Genomic DNA, 19,570 nt, shown 5'->3' with positions numbered 1-19,570 from the left:
CCCCCCCCGAAAGAGGATGAGTGAAAACAATATACTCCAGATAAGTGTGGGACTACATGTTTGTAAACACATGTGTATATATTGTATATATGTTTTGTCAATATACTCTTGCTGGTTGTAAAATAAGAGTCATTCGAGAACTGTAAGGAGCTAATTTTACATTTCTTGAGAGAAAACAGATTTCAAATGATATCCCTTTATACGTCACTCCCTATGTGTATAAATACTGGAATATTAACCAATTGTTTTCATTATATTTAACAACACAATACTGTATATATAAGGGCTAAACTTGTTATTCCTATAACAATAAATATATAATATGATATTTAAAAAAGGAACTTTATTCTCGAACTACTCTTGGGGTCTACTCTTTCATTGTACCAGATAATGAATAGCAGTTCTATTCTAAACAGTAGAGGAACAAGGTGTAACATAGCGTTTATTTCTAAAACAATTTATACAGCAAGTTGGTGCTTAATATATGACGTCATGTAATATTTGGCACTTATCGGATACCAAAGCTGTCTAAATTGACTAGATTACATGTAGTCAGGGTATGGTAATGGCAGCTGCAAATATTAACGCTTTTTGTGTATAGGACATATATGAAATACACAATACTGTATTACTTATCACAATATATATTATATAAAATGGACAGCTATAATGTGTACATCTGGCAATGCATTGTGGTAAGAGTGAACTAAAACAGCTTTTCTCATCCTTTAATCAGCCACAGCATAAACAAAATCTTGTGGTGCGCCAGTCTAAAATGTAAAAACTGTAAATGTAAAAAAATGATGTGGGGCCCTCCAAAGTCCATACCAGACCCTTATCATAAATAAGGGTCTGATATGAATTTTAAGGGGGGGTTGCACACAAGAGCACGATCAGAGTGCCACCTTTCACATAAGGGTCCCACTTTACATCAGGAGCCACCTCCTTTCACATCAGAGTCCACTCTTACACTAGGAAACCCTCTTCAAATCAGAAGCCCCCCTTCACATCAGAGGCATGACGCAGTGTGAAAATTTTGACGCACCCCCGAAGAAGCCACAAGGCACTCATGGCACCCTGAGAAATATAGAGCATAATCTGAAATTTATAGAAAATACAGTTTAAGGTAAACCTTCTGTCCCTGTATTGTCCCTTTATATGTACAACAGACCTTTTTTTTTAATTCAATCCTGCACAGCACATTTGTACATAACAATACGGGTCATAACAGCACAGTGTGATTTTTTGTTATAATCAGTTTATAACTCTGTTTAATTTAATAATTGTAGGAAATTAAGTGTTTATCATTTATTTCCACATACACAACAGCACAGCGCTAATTTTTGTTGGCATTGTGTTCGGAACGTACTGTACTGATTACACATTTATCACAACAATTAGAAGATGCGGCATGGTTCTGCATGGAATATAGGAAGGATTTACTCACAGTCCCAAAGGAAGAGGGCAGACAGGAGAAGCAGAGAGATGAGATCCCCCATGGTACATAGAGCAGATGAGGCTTCCCGTGCTCTGGCTGTGGGCTGGGTGCTCGTCATGTACTGGAGGAGCAGGGAGGAGGGCAGGGGACAGGGCTCCGGAACGGGTCAGGTACAGGTGGATGGCAGAGGGTGCACATACAACAACACGCAGCCGGTGGACTGTGGATTATACAACAGCTGCTAAAGTTTGCCTGGAGCGAGCAATGCAATGCTCAGGAGCGGGGGGAAGGCAAGGAGGAGGAGGGTATATGGCACAGACTTGCAGGTAAGTTGTTCCCCCACAAGGATAGGACCTGCAGGGTAGCTATGGATGAAATGAATGAGCAGAAGTGTGGAAAGTAAGAGAAAAGCTGGACATACCATGTGAGAAGGCAAGGAGGCAGCGCACTAATAATGCAGCGCATGGAAGAATATGCTTAGCAATAGTACATAGGTATGACTCGTGGGATTCCAGATCATAGACCGCGCAGCAATTTAGCGGTGTGTTTTAATGGTCTGAAGTCTTCACCATTCTTCATGTCTGCTGCACATTATTAGCTGTAAAAGCTGGGATGGTTGAAAGCACTTGTGAGCATCTGTGATGAAGGTGGTTAATAGTGCATAACTGCCAATATGAGAACATTGCTTTCACTTGCTCATTACTTGTGTCCTGGTGACCTTACAAACCAGCAATATGCAGCATTCTCTTTACAGTAAAGGCAAACGACTTCCAGCACGAAATGTATACAAAGTATAATACACTGTTTCCCAGACCTGCTATCAAGTCCTATCTGATATGTAATTAGTCTTAGCAATGAGATTTATACACCTGGGTGGAGATCTGCAACATTTGAACTGTTGGTGGAAGATGAGGATGGATGTCGTAAGATTTATATCGTCTGAAATAAAGAGATATTTTAATAAGGAGTGATGTAACTAGAAAAGGCAGACCAGAGCACAGCATTCACCTGACCTTCCTGGCCAAAGCCCAGCAGCGTGGTTTTAGAAATGTAAAATTGGGATCAGCTTGACTCCATCACACATACAGGGGAGAGTTTATCAAAACTGGAGCAGACAAAAATCTGGAGCGGTTGCCCATGGCAACCAATCAGCTTCTCTCTTCAGTTTGTTCAGTTAAGATTTAAAAATGAAAAAGAGAAGCTGATTGGTTGCCATGCACAATTGCTCCAGTTTTTGTCTGCTCCAGTTTTGATCAATTGCCCTCCAGTTTTTTTTATTAGTATGCATTATTAGATTTTAGTTTAATGCGGATTAAAATGGCGCTTGGTGCTAATTGAGGATAGCAGGAAAAGGAGACAGTTTTAAGATAAAATAACAATGAGATAAGACTTTTAATCAATAAATGTCCCCTGCATGTCAAAAAAAAAATCCACACTGAAGAAGTATTTGTGAGTTGAAGATTTCTTGGGGAACATTATCATAAGTAAAATTAACAGATAACTCTTAGTTAAAGTGTAAGTTCACCTTTTGCATAAAAGTGGCTATGCTAACAAGGGGCCCCAGCAGGTTGAAAATACCTGAGCAGCTGTAAAAAAAAAAAAGATTGATTCAGGGCCGGTTCACAATATATGTGTTCGAGCTGTGCTGGACGTTTTTTTTCCAGCGCAGCCCAAACACAAGACAAAGCAATTTGCTTTGTCATGAATGGGCTTAGTTCACACCACTGCGTTCCAGTGGTGTTCGCATAAAAAATGTGCTGCACGCGATACTTTTTAAAGCGCACCGCAGTGAGGTGTGGTACAACTGCATCACACCGTGGTGAGCCCATAGAAAGTAATGAAATGTCACTTGTGATATTTCAATAAAGTTCTACCAAAAAAATAAAGAAACAGTGTGCTGCCACTAAATCAAGCGCATCAGCACTCTCTGGGGACACACACCAGGAGCTGTGTGTTTGAATGAGCGTCGTAACTGTAGGCCATTTGTAGGGCTGAGCTCAGGCACGGCTGTGACAGGGCAGATAGAGCACACTGTGCATGCACGAATTTTAAAACAGGGAGAGTGTGATGCTGGGAGCAGAGGTGTATTTTGGTTTTGTGCTGCACTAGGCGAGATTAAACTCGGGCACCCCCCTAATCTAAATTTGCCCCACCCCTTCCTGTTTAAGACATTTTGCGTAACTTGTCAGTCGCTGGATACAGTGCACATTCTGTATCCAGCTTCTGACAGGTTGCACTATTAGCATATCGCGGAAGCCCACTGCGCATATGCTTATCCTGTCAGAAGCTGGATACAGCGAGCACCTGTTTAAATAGTAACAGACGCGCACTGTATCACTTCTGCCAGCATTGTAGAGAGGAGGCTGAGCACAACGGTGGATTCGGGTAAGGATATTTTTTTTCCACCTTAACAGCAGGTAAGGCTTTGCCTCACTGAATTGGGGGCGGTGTTTTTTGACGCCTCCCTGGAAAGTGCCACCCATGACAAAAGCCTAGTTTGCCTTGAGGTAGATAAGCTTCTGGCTGGGAGTGGGTGTCCAATGTATAGTGCATCCTAGCAACAAGGCAGGACGGGCCTTGATAATTATATTGGAGTTTTTGAGTCCCGGCTTTGGGTGGGGGGTTTAAAGACCTACAGGTATGGGACTTACAATTAGCAATATTTTTTTTAAAGCTGCTTAGGTTTTTTTTAAACTACCTGGGTCCCTTGTCTTCATAGTCACTTTTATGATGAGCATAGCCTTAAGTCTAATGTGCTTTTGGCCAAATGTCTCGATATATGTGAACACTTTGCTTTGCCCAGTATCAAATTGCAGAACATTTGTCCTGCTGTGTCTAGGCTGTGCATAATACTGTAGGCCTATTCACTGTCGCTGCTCGCCTGGTGGTAGAGTGTTTTAAAGATTGGCAGAACAAAACCCTTCAACTATGCAGTGCAGTTATTATCTCTCCCAATAACGCCAATGAAGTGGCCAATACCATCATGTAGCTGCAGCCAGGAGATGGCAATAGACGTTGAACACTGAATCAGTGTTCTGGATGACTACAAAAGTAAACCAATTGAGATATAGGAAAAGCCATGAAAATGCCATATATTCCAGATTACCAGTCCTTAGATGTGGTAGCTGCAGATGTTTTTGTTTTTTTATTTTTTTTCAGGCCAGGTACATTTTCTGCAAATACCGAAAAACATATGTTGATCCTGATAGAAAATAAGTGTGGTTGTCACTTTCTGTGTAGTGAACTGAAATATCAAATAATCAGCCTTCCCAGCTCTTCTATTGGAACTACTACAGAGCACCTCCTCCCTGTGGAATGGAGAAGAGGAGGCATTTGCCATCCAAAACAGGAGGGCAGCCTAGGGCGGCAATGCAAATCCTTCATAGATACAGTACAGTGAGAATGTTTTGTAAAGGACAGGAAGTGTGAAAATAAAAAGATGAAACCCTAGAAAAAAAAAGACTAACTGGACCGGTAAAGCTGCAATATATAACTTTTTCGGGTGTGTAGAAACACTTGGGAGATTCTCATCAGAACATAGTACTTTCTACATCTGAAATAAAAAGGAAAAGAGAGCGCCTCCATCATGTAAAACCGTCTTTTTATGACGTTATAAAAGGAGTAAAAAACATACTCACAAAAGAACTTGAGTGAACAAGCATATAATGTATATCGGCAAACACAGACACCGAGATTGTGAGGCTCCAACACAGCCGACAAACTGCATAGCCCTCTTGGTTGACGCGTTTCAGAGGACACGCCTCCTTCTTCAGAACCAGTGGTTCTCTCAGAGGTCCAAGTTTCTTTCCTTATTTCAAGAAGTGAATTTATGCATGCTGGCTTTGACCACAAATTGTTTCTGAATGAAAGCATAGCCCCACATTCCATGTTTTTTCCATGACTCTGTTCTGGGCTCATTTTGTAGGCTGTACTTTTGCAGCATTTAACAACTTTCCTGTAAGTGTCATTCTAGCCCCCTCTGTGGGCTTTGACTTGCAACAGTCATCTTTGCTGAGGCAACTTGACCAAGATTTGCTATGCTACCATTATTTTTGAAACTGATCTTTTACAGCAGGGGTATGCAACCTCTGTACTGCAGTTGTAGTGGAGCTACAAGTCCCATGGGGCATTGCAAGACTGTGACAGCCAGAGGAAGAAGCATGGTGGGATTTGTAGTTTCACTACAGCTGGAGTTTCTCTTCATTTCCTGTCTCAGTGATAACTAGGATGTGAAGGAAGTGAGGGAAAATCAACCCAAAGGGTCGTAGACAGAAATAAAAACTTTATACAGTATATAGTACTTTCACAATCTGACCAAACTTTGAAACATATTCTGGCTGGAGTTCCATTTTACACAATGTTTTAAGCAACTGTAAGGGGTCTATTCACAATGCTACCGAAGGATCTAGCCGTAGCTTCGGCTGATCCTTCGGCTAGCTTCGGCCCCAGGACCCCTTCGGTTCAGCAGAACCGAAGGGCTGCTGTACGGGCTATTCACTATAGCCCGTACAGCTCCCGAAGTTGGTCGAGCGTCTCAGTCGAGCCGAAGGCATATGCCTCTGCTTGACTGAGCCGAGGTGAAAGCTGAAGCTATTTTTTTCACTCGGCTGCCTACGTCAATTTTGTGAATAGACCCCTAAGTGTTTCTAAGGAGGGAAACACAGTGAACCTTTGTTTTAATAAACCATATTGTAACTTTACTAAGGTATCCTCTATTTAGTTGGAGATTACGTTGGAGGATACCTGGGGATAGTCATATGGGATTTAACCTCCTTAGCATTACCCCCTCCCCACCCTTTTTCCCATAAAAATGTGCAAAACTGCATTTTTATAATAAAAACATTTTATTTAACTGACATCAATTTTTTTATCCATGCAGATTATGCTATTCACATAACTCTGATATCATCTATACAGTATGTGTCTTTTTTTTTTGCTAACTAAAGCTCATACCTGGGTTATCTTAGCAGTCACAAAGGATTGCAGTGGCATCTTAATATAAAATGTTGATATTCTATTGACTCTATGAGAAAATGTATCCAACAGAATATAATTCCCTTTTTTGCAAAATTTAAAAGAAGTCAAATAGATGCCAAAATATGTATAACCTTGCAAAAGCTATGTGAGCCGGTGAAGCGGTAAAAAATAGAATACTCAAAATTGTCTATAGGCGATGCTTTAAAACCTTTACAGCTAGTCAGTTTAGAATAAACTGTAAATATTGGCTCCAGAATTACTCACGCCATCATGGATGGTGCTACCTAATTTATGTTACCCAATTGCAATACAAACGTGCATCCTAGGTGCATATACTGTATGTGTATGCATGCGGGAGGGTGCTTTCAAAATTATTAGATTTTTTTTACTTAGGAACACTTTTTTATTTTTACTTAATTTTAACTTTCAAGCTCCTATGTGATAGAACATTAGCATGACAGGTCATCTTTACAGAGGCAGCAGAGGTCTATTAGACCCCTGATGTTTTCCTTCTAAACAAATCAAGTACAGACAGTACTCTGACAGCCATGAACCTGGAAGTGCTTAGAACAGAGTGCTTCTAGGTTCAAAGCTTGCCATCCTGTACAATTTGTGCCAGTCCCTGGCTCCCAGGAGGGCCCGGGACTGTGTGGGTTACATTTTAAAACATGTTTTGGCTGGAGTTCCACTATAAACAATGTTTAAGGCACCTGTAATTTGGCCCCAACTTTGTGGACATCTTTGTAATTTTTTAGCCTGCCTCATGTTGCTTTGAAAGCTCAAGTTATGGTACTGACAACTTTTCCATGGTTGACACTGTTGTCAGTCAAGCTACTATGACTCACCTTTGCTGCTATGTTAAACTTTTCATACGTTATTTTTACAATACTTCATTCATTCATTGTGTATGTTGGGTAAATATTATCCATGAATTGTTCCCCCAATTCTCTGAAACACTGTCCGCAATAAATGAAGCCTACAGACAAATGCACTAGAGTGAGGGATATGGTTAATGAAAATGTCATGTCAAGTCAATCATACATTTTGATATTACATAAAACAGTGCTGTACTGTATTGTACTTTACTGTGCATGCAGGGTATGTTTCCTTATGACCTGATTCCAGGGAACTTCCTCAAGTACCTATAGGAAGGAATGAAACACAGCTGGGACATAGATCGTATGCATTATATTATATTAGGGATGTCCCGATACCACTTTTTTAAGACCAAGTGCAAGTACAAGTACTGTCCCTCATGTACTTGCCGATACCAATTAATTTTTCTTAAAGGGACGTGTGGCAATTTTCTCTAAAACAACACAGGCTGATGATTTTAGGGCAGTTTCTTACCAGGGCTAAATACAGATGTCACCAGAGCTGAATACATGTCCCCATAGCCGAGCACATGTCCCCACAGCAGAACACATGTCCCTAAAGCAGAAATATTATTCTGCTTTGGGGACATGTATTCTGCTTTGGGAACATGTGTTCTGCGAATACATGTCCCCAAAGCAGAATTCCTTTCACCAGGCTGCGTGTTGATCTCACCCGGGCGACGTGGACATCTGCAGCGGCTCTGTGGGCACTCCACCTCACCCGTGACGTTGGGACCCGGCCTCCCCAATCCAGACTGGCGATGCTGCCGAGGCCAGTCCGGCCGACTATCTGCGCTGCTGGGCCCAGCGACTTTCATCCATCTCCCAGCCCAGTTCTCCCTGTGTGTGCGCCGGAAACCCCCAGCTTCTAGCCCTGGGGCAGTAGTTACGCATGGCAGTCCATGGCAGTGCCTGTACCGGGGGGGAGGAAGAGGAGATAAAGAACCGGACAGGCACTGCCATGGACAGCTATCTGCATGTCCCCAGCAGGCTGCCGAGGTCCCCACAAGCGTGGGAACTTGGACGGCCGCTGCAGTTTGAAAATTTAAAGGGCCGGTATCTGCCTCAAAGAATTGGGGCATTTTCACAAGTACTCGTGAAAAAGCCTGGTATCGGCCCTCATACCTATACTAGTATTGGTATTGGGACATCCCTATATTATATGCATAGTGTTAGAGAGTGTTAGTTGTGGCAGTCAGCGTTCAGCTGTCATATAAAGTGCAGTTTAGAAAACTAAAGCAGACATTTAATTGTCAGCTGCAGTTTTTTTTTTCTGGCAGGGATCATAAAGTAGGTCTTACTTGTGATAGAATGTTGGGTAATAGTACAGTTCAACTTTGCTGAACAAAAAAAACTAGTAAGCCCCCCTCACCTCTGCAAAAGTAACATTTACAAAAAAGGTTACCTCGGTGCAGTACATATAGCAGTTTACACTGCAGGGCATGCCTGCGGCTAGCTCAGCGTAGTTACACTCTCAAAAGCTCAAAGAGGAACTCCAGCCCAAGTTTTTTTTACATTTTGGATAAAGTGAGGTAGGGTTAGAACATCAGGTTTTCATCACTCGTGATAACCCAGTAGGATAGCTTTCTCATTATTTAATGTGTAATCACCACATCAGGAAATAAAGGGGAATCTCTCCAACGAAACAGGAACCGCGGTAAAATCACATTGGTGATATAGTGGTAAAGGGTCGAAAACCTCCGTAACTCTCTTATTGTTCAGTTTTCTGTCTTTTATTGTTCATCTTCATTTTGGGAACATTGCTCACTTCAAACACAGCTTAAATGCTTTGTAAACTTTCCTTAAAAAAAGCTGGAGGTGCATTAAATGTTGTTGTATGTGATGGGTACCTAGTTTGATGTGCCCGGCAAATAAAATCAGGAAGTAGCTATATGTCAGACATTTGTGGTGCATTACTTTATCTCACAAGGAATACGTCCAAAAACAGATAAACATGAATGAATAAACATCTACCCCAGATTGCATATTATTTAGTGAATTCTGTGCTTTGGTTGGATTTATTTTAACAATGCCTCCTGTTACTAGATCGCTAGTGCCCACCCTGCCGCCTTTTGGCACCTGTTGTGCGGCCCTCAGGGTCACTGCACTCAGTAGTCTGTGTTTTCATGCTAACATTTCATTCCAATGAAGGAAGATCTTTTAGTAGATAAATAGTTTGGTTTATTGCTTTCACACCGTCTTATTTTCTCTGTGCTGTCCTTCCCTTTTCTCTTTTATGTTTTTTTCCTCTGATCTTTCATAATAAATCGTGCTCAGAGAAATATTAAGTGTGGGGTTGCAGTTTTTTAGGGGGTTGTGTGGATTACAAATGTGGAAACACTGATTTGTAAAGATGCTGTAATAGCAGTGATCTCTAGCTGTCTCATGAAATACAGTATGTCTCCTGTCTATGACTGTCTCTTAATGCCTCCAAGCTTCAAAAACTCCAATAGCATGTTCAATGTCTCTCATCATCTCTTGTAGCATGTCTCCACTCTCTGACCATCTCATGTACCATGCTCATTGTCTCTGATCATCTCCTCCAGCATTATACCTCCCAACTGCCCCTCATTATATAGGACAGTCTTTCTTTTGGAACCCAATCTCTCTGTCCCTCTTTCCTCTTCAGTTGTCCCTCTTTGTGGTCTGATGTATAGAACCCTATATAAACAATACAATTTAACTGACAAAAGTGTTTTACAACCTTTAACTTAACCTCTAATGGAAATGAAGAGGTGAAAAAATGAAAACAACGTAACCAATATTTTTTTGAGTATTTTTTTCATGGTCTTTTTAACTAAGGTCATGTCAGGGGTGTGTCCTTTGCCTATATACTTTATGCTATAAAATGTAAATCTTTCCCTTCTCAAAAGGTTTGGAGATATGTATACCATATCTGCATCCTGCAATCTGATTGCTTTTTGTATTATTACATTCACTCAATGTTATATTCATCCTTGGGTGATGACAAGTGCTGCACTTAAGGCCTCCTACATCAACTAAGCTGACCGCTAGTGTGCTAGATCATCAAGGGAACACACTGCTCTCCAGGACTGAGACATGACTCAGCTATTATACATGAGAGAATGTAAACCATATAGCAAATTAGAAGGGTAATAGGATTTACCTTCCTGACCATATAAAAAACATAGGGTGGATCTTAAAGGATAGAGGGCTAGACAGAAAAAGATTGACATATCCTACAATGACAGCTATATATGAGTCAACCGCTTGTTATGTTGGGCTTTGCCCAGGCTTTAAATCATGCTCACATTTACAGAAAGTTGAGCCCAAGACAATATAAGACTTTTGTTGTAGGTCTTTCGGGTCCATAAAAACTCTCATGAAAGGAAAACATTTGAGATGAAAATGATTTTAAATTTCAACGCCATAAAGGAGGGACTTAATGTGGCTTCTTGTTTTCTGACACACTACCAGAACTTTTTATAGATCTCTATATATATAGATCTCTCTCTCTCTCTCTCTATATATATATATATATATAGAGAGAGAGAGAGAGAGAGAGAGAGAGAGAGAGAGAGAGAGAGAGAGAGAGAGAGAGAGAGAGAGAGAGAGAGAGAGAGAGAGAGAGAGAGAGAGAGAGAGAGAGAGAGAGAGAGAGAGAGAGAGAGAGAGAGAGAGAGAGAGAGAGAGAGAGAGAGAGAGAGAGAGAGAGAGAGAGAGAGAGAGAGAGAGAGAGAGAGAGAGAGAGAGAGAGAGAGAGAGAGAGAGAGAGAGAGAGAGAGAGAGAGAGAGAGAGAGAGAGAGAGAGAGAGAGAGAGAGAGAGAGAGAGAGAGAGAGAGAGAGAGAGAGAGAGAGAGAGAGAGAGAGAGAGAGAGAGAGAGAGAGAGAGAGAGAGAGAGAGAGAGAGAGAGAGAGAGAGAGAGAGAGAGAGAGAGAGAGAGAGAGAGAGAGAGAGAGAGAGAGAGAGAGAGAGAGAGAGAGAGAGAGAGAGAGAGAGAGAGAGAGAGAGAGAGAGAGAGAGAGAGAGAGAGAGAGAGAGAGAGAGAGAGAGAGAGAGAGAGAGAGAGAGAGAGAGAGAGAGAGAGAGAGAGAGAGAGAGAGAGAGAGAGAGAGAGAGAGAGAGAGAGAGAGAGAGAGAGAGAGAGAGAGAGAGAGAGAGAGAGAGAGAGAGAGAGAGAGAGAGAGAGAGAGAGAGAGAGAGAGAGAGAGAGAGATCTCTATATATAGAGAGATCTATATATAAAGCTGGGACCTAGTTCCACACTTGATCTTATAAACACTAATGGAATTCCCTAGAACCATGCCATAATGGAATCAATAGGCCAAACACCTCTCCCATCATTTGTTATGATGAAAGGTCATCCTAAGGCCATGACCTTAAGTAGACTTATTTCCTCAGTATGGTAAATATTTATCTGTATATATTGCATGCATCAATACTTCTACATTTGCAAAGTGCACAGTATTGATAGTGGATGTCTGTTGACAAATAGCACTAGTTAGGAAGAAGAGTTTTCTTAGCTAAAAGCTGTGATTATTATAAAATTAAACATGATTCTTTCTCTGTGTGTCACTTCACTCACTGATTTTGTAGCACAGCATCATTGATCTAACCAAACACAATCACATTGGTTGTCAATTACAGCAAAACATGACAATTCTTCCTTTTTACAGTTGACATGCTGGTACACTGTGCACAGTTTTATTCTCAACTAAACAATGAGGTTTTTGTTAATAAAAATGTCAGCTGGATCTATCTAGTCCTCATTGTCATTATATATGATGCAAGTAATTCAAGGGGCAAGTGTGATATCTGCTGGGCCAGAATTACTCTCTCTGCTGCCCCAAGGCCAGGTTCCTCAAGACGCCCCCCTCCCTGCCCAGTGGAGAATGGCAACCAGATGGTGGTGGCAGCAGGGTTAGTTTAAATTTTTTTACATTTTTACTTTATTTTTGTAAACTTTTTGATCTCTTTTTTATTGTTTAAATTTGTATTTAATTTTTTAACTTTTTAACGTTTTTATTTATCTTATCGTCTTTTACTTTTTTATTTTTATATCTTATTATTTTTTACTTTTTTTTATAATTTTTCCTTATAAATTTTTTACTTATTATTTTTTTTTAGAATTTGTTTCTTATTATTTTTTACTTTTTAATCACCTTTTAATGTATTTATTTTAATTATTTCTTATTATTTTGTACCTGTTTTTTTTTAAAATTTATTTATTTACAAGGCTACTCATTAAAAGGTGAAGAGTTTGGAGAAGCGAACAATCTAGGCCAAAATATCTGATCTGGAAAAAGTCTCCAATTCAGCTCACTTTCCAGTTGAGCTATGTTGTCCTAGATTGTTCACTTCCCCTGCCTACTCCAAACTCTTCACACTTTTATGAATAAGCCTGTTAATTATTTGTTTAACAATTTTGTATTTATTTTATTATTTTCACTTAACTTTATTGCTATCACACAGGAGCTAACAAGCCCCTGTGTGATAGCATTTGGAGGTGACAGGTTCTCTTTATTGAACCTGTCACCTCCAATACAGGAGTTCTAGCACAGCACTGTGCTGGAACGCCTGTGACAGATGAGAGAGGAAGGCTGTAAGTGCAGCTGTGCCCTCTCACTGATTACACGGAGCAGAGCAGAATATGGACGTTCTCCGCTCTGCTCCCTGCTCTCCATCCTGAGGATCTCCGGGCCGGCGAAGAGAGAGGTACGGGGGAGGACGGCCCGGCCGCAGTCTTATTACAAGTGATCTCGGCGACATCGCCGAGATCACTTGTAAACGAACAAGCATCTTTCCCACTCTTCATTTAGCCCTGCTTCCCCAAAGCAGGGCTAAATGTAAAAAACAACCACCCGCCCAGTCCCGGGCATCGGTGGATTCCACACCCCTGCTGCCTCTCTGAACCCTGCTACCCCGAGGCCAGGCCTCGGTGGCCTTGTGGCAAATCCGGCCCTGGATATCTGCTGGGGCTATGTGATTCTGCTAGGAAAACTCTAACAGGGTTATTCACAAAGCTGTAGCCAAGTGAATAACCGAGCCGCAGTGAACAGAGCCGAACGAGGTTTGGCTATTCACTCCGGCTCAGTACGGCTGCCTTTGGTGCAGAGGGACTTCGACTGAGCCGATTCAACATCTGGATCAGCTGAGCTGAAGCTCCAGCAGCTCACTCACTGCCGTTCGCCCCTATTCTCATAGGGGCCGAACGGCAGTGAGTGAATAGCCGAACCTCGCACATTTGGCTTGGCTATTCTGCTTGGTACCGAGCAGAATAGAAAATTAGTGTAACAAAGAGTGACAAAAAAAAGGTTGAAAAATTATTTTTAAAATGATCAAAAATAGGAAAATGTAAATATAAATAAAGATATTTAAATAAAGAAAATAATAACAAAAAAGAAAAACAATTGGGCAATGACAGCCAGCTCCGCCCAACTGTTTCATAATGGCCGCCACCTGCTAGAGTCTTCTAGCAGGTCCCGGCCAATGAATAACAACTGGGCGGGCGTTGGTATTGTTTAATGACAGATCAGCTTCTCCAGGTCATTTGGGGACACAGATCTGTCATTACAACTGGGCGGAGCGGGCCGTGAGATCAAGGCTGGCTCCGCCCAGCTGTCATTTGAGGGGCGAACGGACTGGCAGCCCGTTCTCCCTGCTTCGGCTTTCACTTTGGCTCAGTCGAGCCGAAGCATATGCCCTTCGGCTGCTGTACGGGCTATTGTAAATAGCCTGTATAGCAGCCCTTCGGTTCGACTGAACCGAAGGGCTTTTGCGGCCGAAGAGAGCAAAAGGATCAGCCAAAGCTACGGCTGGATCCTACGGCTCTTTAGACAATAACCCCCTAAGTCAGGGGTGGACAACTCCAGCCCTCCAGCTGTTCTTTAAATAAAAACCTCCATCATGGTTATTCCTCTGTGAGTCATGCCTGTAACTGTCAATCTTGCAATGCCTCATGGGACTTGTAGTTCCACAGCAGTTGAAGGGCCGCATGGTGGGTCATCATTATATATATGTATTTCACACAGCTGAAATACATATAGCGTTACTGTTAACCTGCCTAAAGATTTGCAATTCTGTACAGCCAGGCTTGCAATTTACACACATTGTCCACACTGCACAATCAGACAGGTGAAACTTCTTATCATCAACAAATAAGAGCTGCAAACATGCTGATAGGAGGATAGGGCAGAGTTATGAGAGATAAGTTGATCATTGTGCTGCTTCTCCTTTCATTGTCCAGTCACAGTGGGGGTGGGAACCTGAAAATGATGCCACAGAGTGGGGGTGGGAACCTTAAGTGCAGCAGAGAAAGATCAGGTCCCTCCTCCCACCACGCCAGGCAGGGCTTTGCTGTGGGGCAGATCTGTGCATATCTCATTACTGGATAGACACAAATACAAATCCTTCAGCAGGTAAAACAGCTCTGTTATACATATTTCAGCTGTGTATTCAGCTGTTTGCCTGGGGTTTAACTTTAACAATGTAGCTTTCAAACCTAATTTTATATAACGTCTGTTGGACAAAACATGGACATGTCCATATTAACTTTCATGTCCTGCTCAGAGTGTTCCAACTTAATAATGGCTATTCCAATTTTGAATCTCTTAACTTCTATAGATCTGGTTCATATTGTGTACATAAAGGAACATATGGGTGTATTTATGTTCTGCTATTGATCAGACTCTTAGTTCTGATAACATCACAGTACATTTGCAGGCAAATGTTTCTCAGTGGCAGGATTTTCTAATGAAATCTCAGGGACAGCAGCAGGAGAAAAACCCACTTAATGTAATAAAGATCCAATTTGTGCTTCCGAGTATTAGATTTATGAACATAGGCCATGTGCTGTCTCTGAAAGCCAAGCTATAAAATAGACCTCTTAAAGCTCACAGAGACAGAACTCATTATCGAGAGTGAGTGCAGGATCTCCAAGGGACTCGATAGAACGTGATGGAAGCTGTACAAAATATAGAGTGGGCTTTCCAAAATACTGTTCAAGCTGAATATGTATTGGGGGGGTAGGTGTAACAGGGGTGGGGCCCAGGAGAATACACAATGCCGCAATCTAAAATGTTTGGAAAGAAAGTCAATAAAATGTCAATAGATGTAGTGGGTGAGAACAGAAAGTGCATAAAAACCTTGTTAGAAAGAATATTTTTAACACTAGCTATTTATAATAAAAAATAAGACCTAGTACTATTTTTGGGAATTGCTAAAATATAAGACCTACCCCGAAAATAAGACCCAGTTGTGACCATTCCCAGAGCTGTGAATGGCATAAGGGAAACTTGAAGAGCCGCGAGAGAGAATCAGCGGTGCCAATTAAGCCAGCGCTAGAGGAAACGAGGCAGCACCGGAGGGAGCAGAGCCGTATAAGCCGATGCCTCTTCTATAGCCCCGCCTCCTGTCACAGGCGGAGTGATACCAAATGCACTCCACCTGTGAGGAATCGATAGTGAAAGCACGCTTCGCTCATTCTGGCCAGCGATTGGTTAGCAAATTGCTCTTGAAAGATACGGCACCCCTGATTGCCCTGATCACCATATTTTTGTACATGAATACATGTAGACTTTTCTACATGAATAAGTGTGGATTGTTGTACATTAAAAAAAAAAAGAAGACCTACCCCAAAAAATAAGACCATGTGTGTTTTTTTTGAGCCAAAAAAGACAGTGTCTTATTTTCGGGTAAACACGGTATGTATTGCGACAGACAGACTGACTACTTATAGAATGAATGGATCACAAGGTAGGTCCTCACACTGCACAATAGTTGATCAGCCTATAGAGCTGTGTACAGATGTACAATTATAAGCTATGTCTTTCATCGCAGGTATACTATTTCTTAGGCACCATAAAAATCTAAACATAGTATAATGTACATATAAATCAGCATAGATATATTACATCTTACTACCAAGTATTATATTTAAAAAACAATATTATAATGATTACAATGTTTCAAAAAGTATAATATCCTTACTAAACCTACTATTTGCAGGTAAAGTATGTCAGACAGTCACATTGCTGATTGCTTCCTATGGGAGTGAGACAGACAGACAGACAACAGCCATTTAATTTGCATTCTTATTTCTTTTGCCATCTGCTTCCAAGAGGCATGCAGAAAATATCTACATTGCACTGAGCCAGGATGAGCACTTTTATGTCTGTAAAATATGATCCTTCTCTATAAGATGATATAAGAGGCGTAATGTGTGATTACTAGAGCATGGAGAATGCATTGCAGGATCAGATAGACAGAGAAGGAAGGCAGAAGAGCCTGTAACCTGACTGACACAGAGGGGTTCATCCCATGAATTCATGTAAACTTACCAAATCCATTAAAAATCATTCACTGAAGAGACCTCTATCTATCTATCTATCTATCTATCTATCTATCTATCTATCATTTAATTACCAATGTCTGATTGACTCTATGGCTACCATTCACTTTCAGTTACATCATACATATCTCACAAAGATACCTCTGTAGACAACCTCCATAGACACTGATTGGCTAATAAGAAGAGCAACTCCATTTGTGGCAATTAAATCTATTGGGACCATGAGCCTGCTTCCACGTGTGCTATCAGTCACTACACCAACAAAGTTAAAGGAGAACTATGGGGTTAGGGCTTTTCCCCATAGTTCTCCTTAGAGTAACGGGAGGACACAAACTAGTGTCCTCCCGTCACCCTAAGCTCAGTAGACCGCGAGCTACAGCTCGCGGTTTACTGAGACGCCGCATCTGAAGTGGATCCCGACTATTATGTCTGGATCCGCCCAGCTGCGTGAGTGACAGCTGGCTCTGCCTATCTAGAGGCAGAGCCAGCTGTACCCCCTACCCTGTCCGCTCCGCCAGTCAGCACTGGAGTCATATTTTTGTACATGAATACATGTAGACTTTTCTACATGAATAAGTGTGGATTGTTGTACATTAAAAAAAAAAAGAAGACCTACCCCAAAAAATAAGACCATGTGTGTTTTTTTTGAGCCAAAAAAGACAGTGTCTTATTTTCGGGTAAACACGGTATGTATTGCGACAGACAGACTGACTACTTATAGAATGAATGGATCACAAGGTAGGTCCTCACACTGCACAATAGTTGATCAGCCTATAGAGCTGTGTACAGATGTACAATTATAAGCTATGTCTTTCATCGCAGGTATACTATTTCTTAGGCACCATAAAAATCTAAACATAGTATAATGTACATATAAATCAGCATAGATATATTACATCTTACTACCAAGTATTATATTTAAAAAACAATATTATAATGATTACAATGTTTCAAAAAGTATAATATCCTTACTAAACCTACTATTTGCAGGTAAAGTATGTCAGACAGTCACATTGCTGATTGCTTCCTATGGGAGTGAGACAGACAGACAGACAACAGCCATTTAATTTGCATTCTTATTTCTTTTGCCATCTGCTTCCAAGAGGCATGCAGAAAATATCTACATTGCACTGAGCCAGGATGAGCACTTTTATGTCTGTAAAATATGATCCTTCTCTATAAGATGATATAAGAGGCGTAATGTGTGATTACTAGAGCATGGAGAATGCATTGCAGGATCAGATAGACAGAGAAGGAAGGCAGAAGAGCCTGTAACCTGACTGACACAGAGGGGTTCATCCCATGAATTCATGTAAACTTACCAAATCCATTAAAAATCATTCACTGAAGAGACCTCTATCTATCTATCTATCTATCTATCTATCTATCTATCTATCATTTAATTACCAATGTCTGATTGACTCTATGGCTACCATTCACTTTCAGTTACATCATACATATCTCACAAAGATACCTCTGTAGACAACCTCCATAGACACTGATTGGCTAATAAGAAGAGCAACTCCATTTGTGGCAATTAAATCTATTGGGACCATGAGCCTGCTTCCACGTGTGCTATCAGTCACTACACCAACAAAGTTAAAGGAGAACTATGGGGTTAGGGCTTTTCCCCATAGTTCTCCTTAGAGTAACGGGAGGACACAAACTAGTGTCCTCCCGTCACCCTAAGCTCAGTAGACCGCGAGCTACAGCTCGCGGTTTACTGAGACGCCGCATCTGAAGTGGATCCCGACTATTATGTCTGGATCCGCCCAGCTGCGTGAGTGACAGCTGGCTCTGCCTATCTAGAGGCAGAGCCAGCTGTACCCCCTACCCTGTCCGCTCCGCCAGTCAGCACTGGAGGATCGGAGCGGGGAGGGGGGAATCCAGCCCCTCCCCTGTCACGGCAGAGAGCCGTGACAGGATGGAGAACTGAGCGAACCTCGCTATGTGTTCGCTCACTTCCCGATCTACTGAGCCGACCTGTGACAGTCTCATTGTCACAGGTCGGCTAGAACTATGAGGTGAGTGAAACGCACTCACCTCATAGTTCTCCTTTAATAAAAAAAATAAAAGCAAAAGCTACAGTATTATCTATCTACAGTATTGCCAATCCAGTAATTGTGCATATGACAGTATGCTTTAAGGGCTTGTTCACACCATGTCTGGACCACATCCGGACCAGAATTTGTTTGTCTGCACCTGAAATGCATTTCAATTTATTCCTATGGTACTTCTGGGCTCTGTTCACATCAGTGCAATCTGTTCCAGTGCAGAGAAAAAAATGCTGCATGCACTATTTTTTCTAGTCTGGAACGCACCAAAAACGTATGTAAACGTGAAAATGTAAGCTAGAAAAACATGGAATGCGTCAAAAACACGGACATGGTGTGAACAAGTCCTAAAAGTCCTTAGATTTTTTCAAATTCCTTACATGTATACTGTAAATGTTTTCATCAATTTTATTTTATTACAGTTTTTTGAAGTTTTAGCATTTTTTAAAGCAACTGAAAAAACAAGTTCTAAGAAAACCTTCCTGCAAAATAAGATACTTGAAAAGTCTCTTGTGCCAAAAAAACAAATGCTCCCTCTCACCCCAAGCAATTTTTTATATATTTTTTGGTGTACAGCACATGCACTTGCAGTGTCCACACTAAGATGCTGTGAATGGGCCGGGTTCCGGAAAGATGTCATTCCTTTGCGCATGTACAGAAGTTACATCATCAGTGGCCACCCAAAGGCCAAAGAGGACTTCTGAGAACCCGGAAATGTCAGCGGTAGAGATGATGGGAGTGGAGGACAGCACGGAGGATGGCACTGAAGATCGAAGAGCGATCCAATAGCGCTGGAGAAAAGCTCACTTTGTAATGTAAGGCTGTCCTAATATGCAAGTATGCTGTGCAAACTTGCACATTAGGGGAAAAAAAAATTGCAAAGTAGTTTACTTCCGCTTTAAAGCCCATTTCCA

The 19,570-nt window shown here is 41.4% G+C and overlaps 1 long non-coding RNA gene across 1 annotated transcript in view; it reads left to right on the top strand.

Annotated features, from left to right (window-relative positions):
* The window catches only part of LOC108793609, a 23,253-nt gene extending 4,522 nt beyond the window's left edge, over nt 1-18,731 (top strand). Inside the window, exons 2-3 of the long non-coding RNA XR_001941649.1 lie at nt 3,386-3,391; nt 18,721-18,731. This is a non-coding gene — a long non-coding RNA (uncharacterized LOC108793609). The remainder of the gene's footprint in view (nt 1-3,385; nt 3,392-18,720) is intronic.
* The last annotated feature ends 839 nt before the right edge of the window (nt 18,732-19,570 follow it).

This window comes from Nanorana parkeri, unplaced genomic scaffold, assembly GCF_000935625.1.
Source record: "Nanorana parkeri isolate BGI_ZX_2015 unplaced genomic scaffold, ASM93562v1 scaffold764, whole genome shotgun sequence".
Lineage (NCBI taxonomy): Eukaryota > Metazoa > Chordata > Amphibia > Anura > Dicroglossidae > Nanorana > Nanorana parkeri.
Note: the sequence above shows the minus strand (reverse complement) of the source record. Positions and strands in the feature narration are given on the sequence as shown.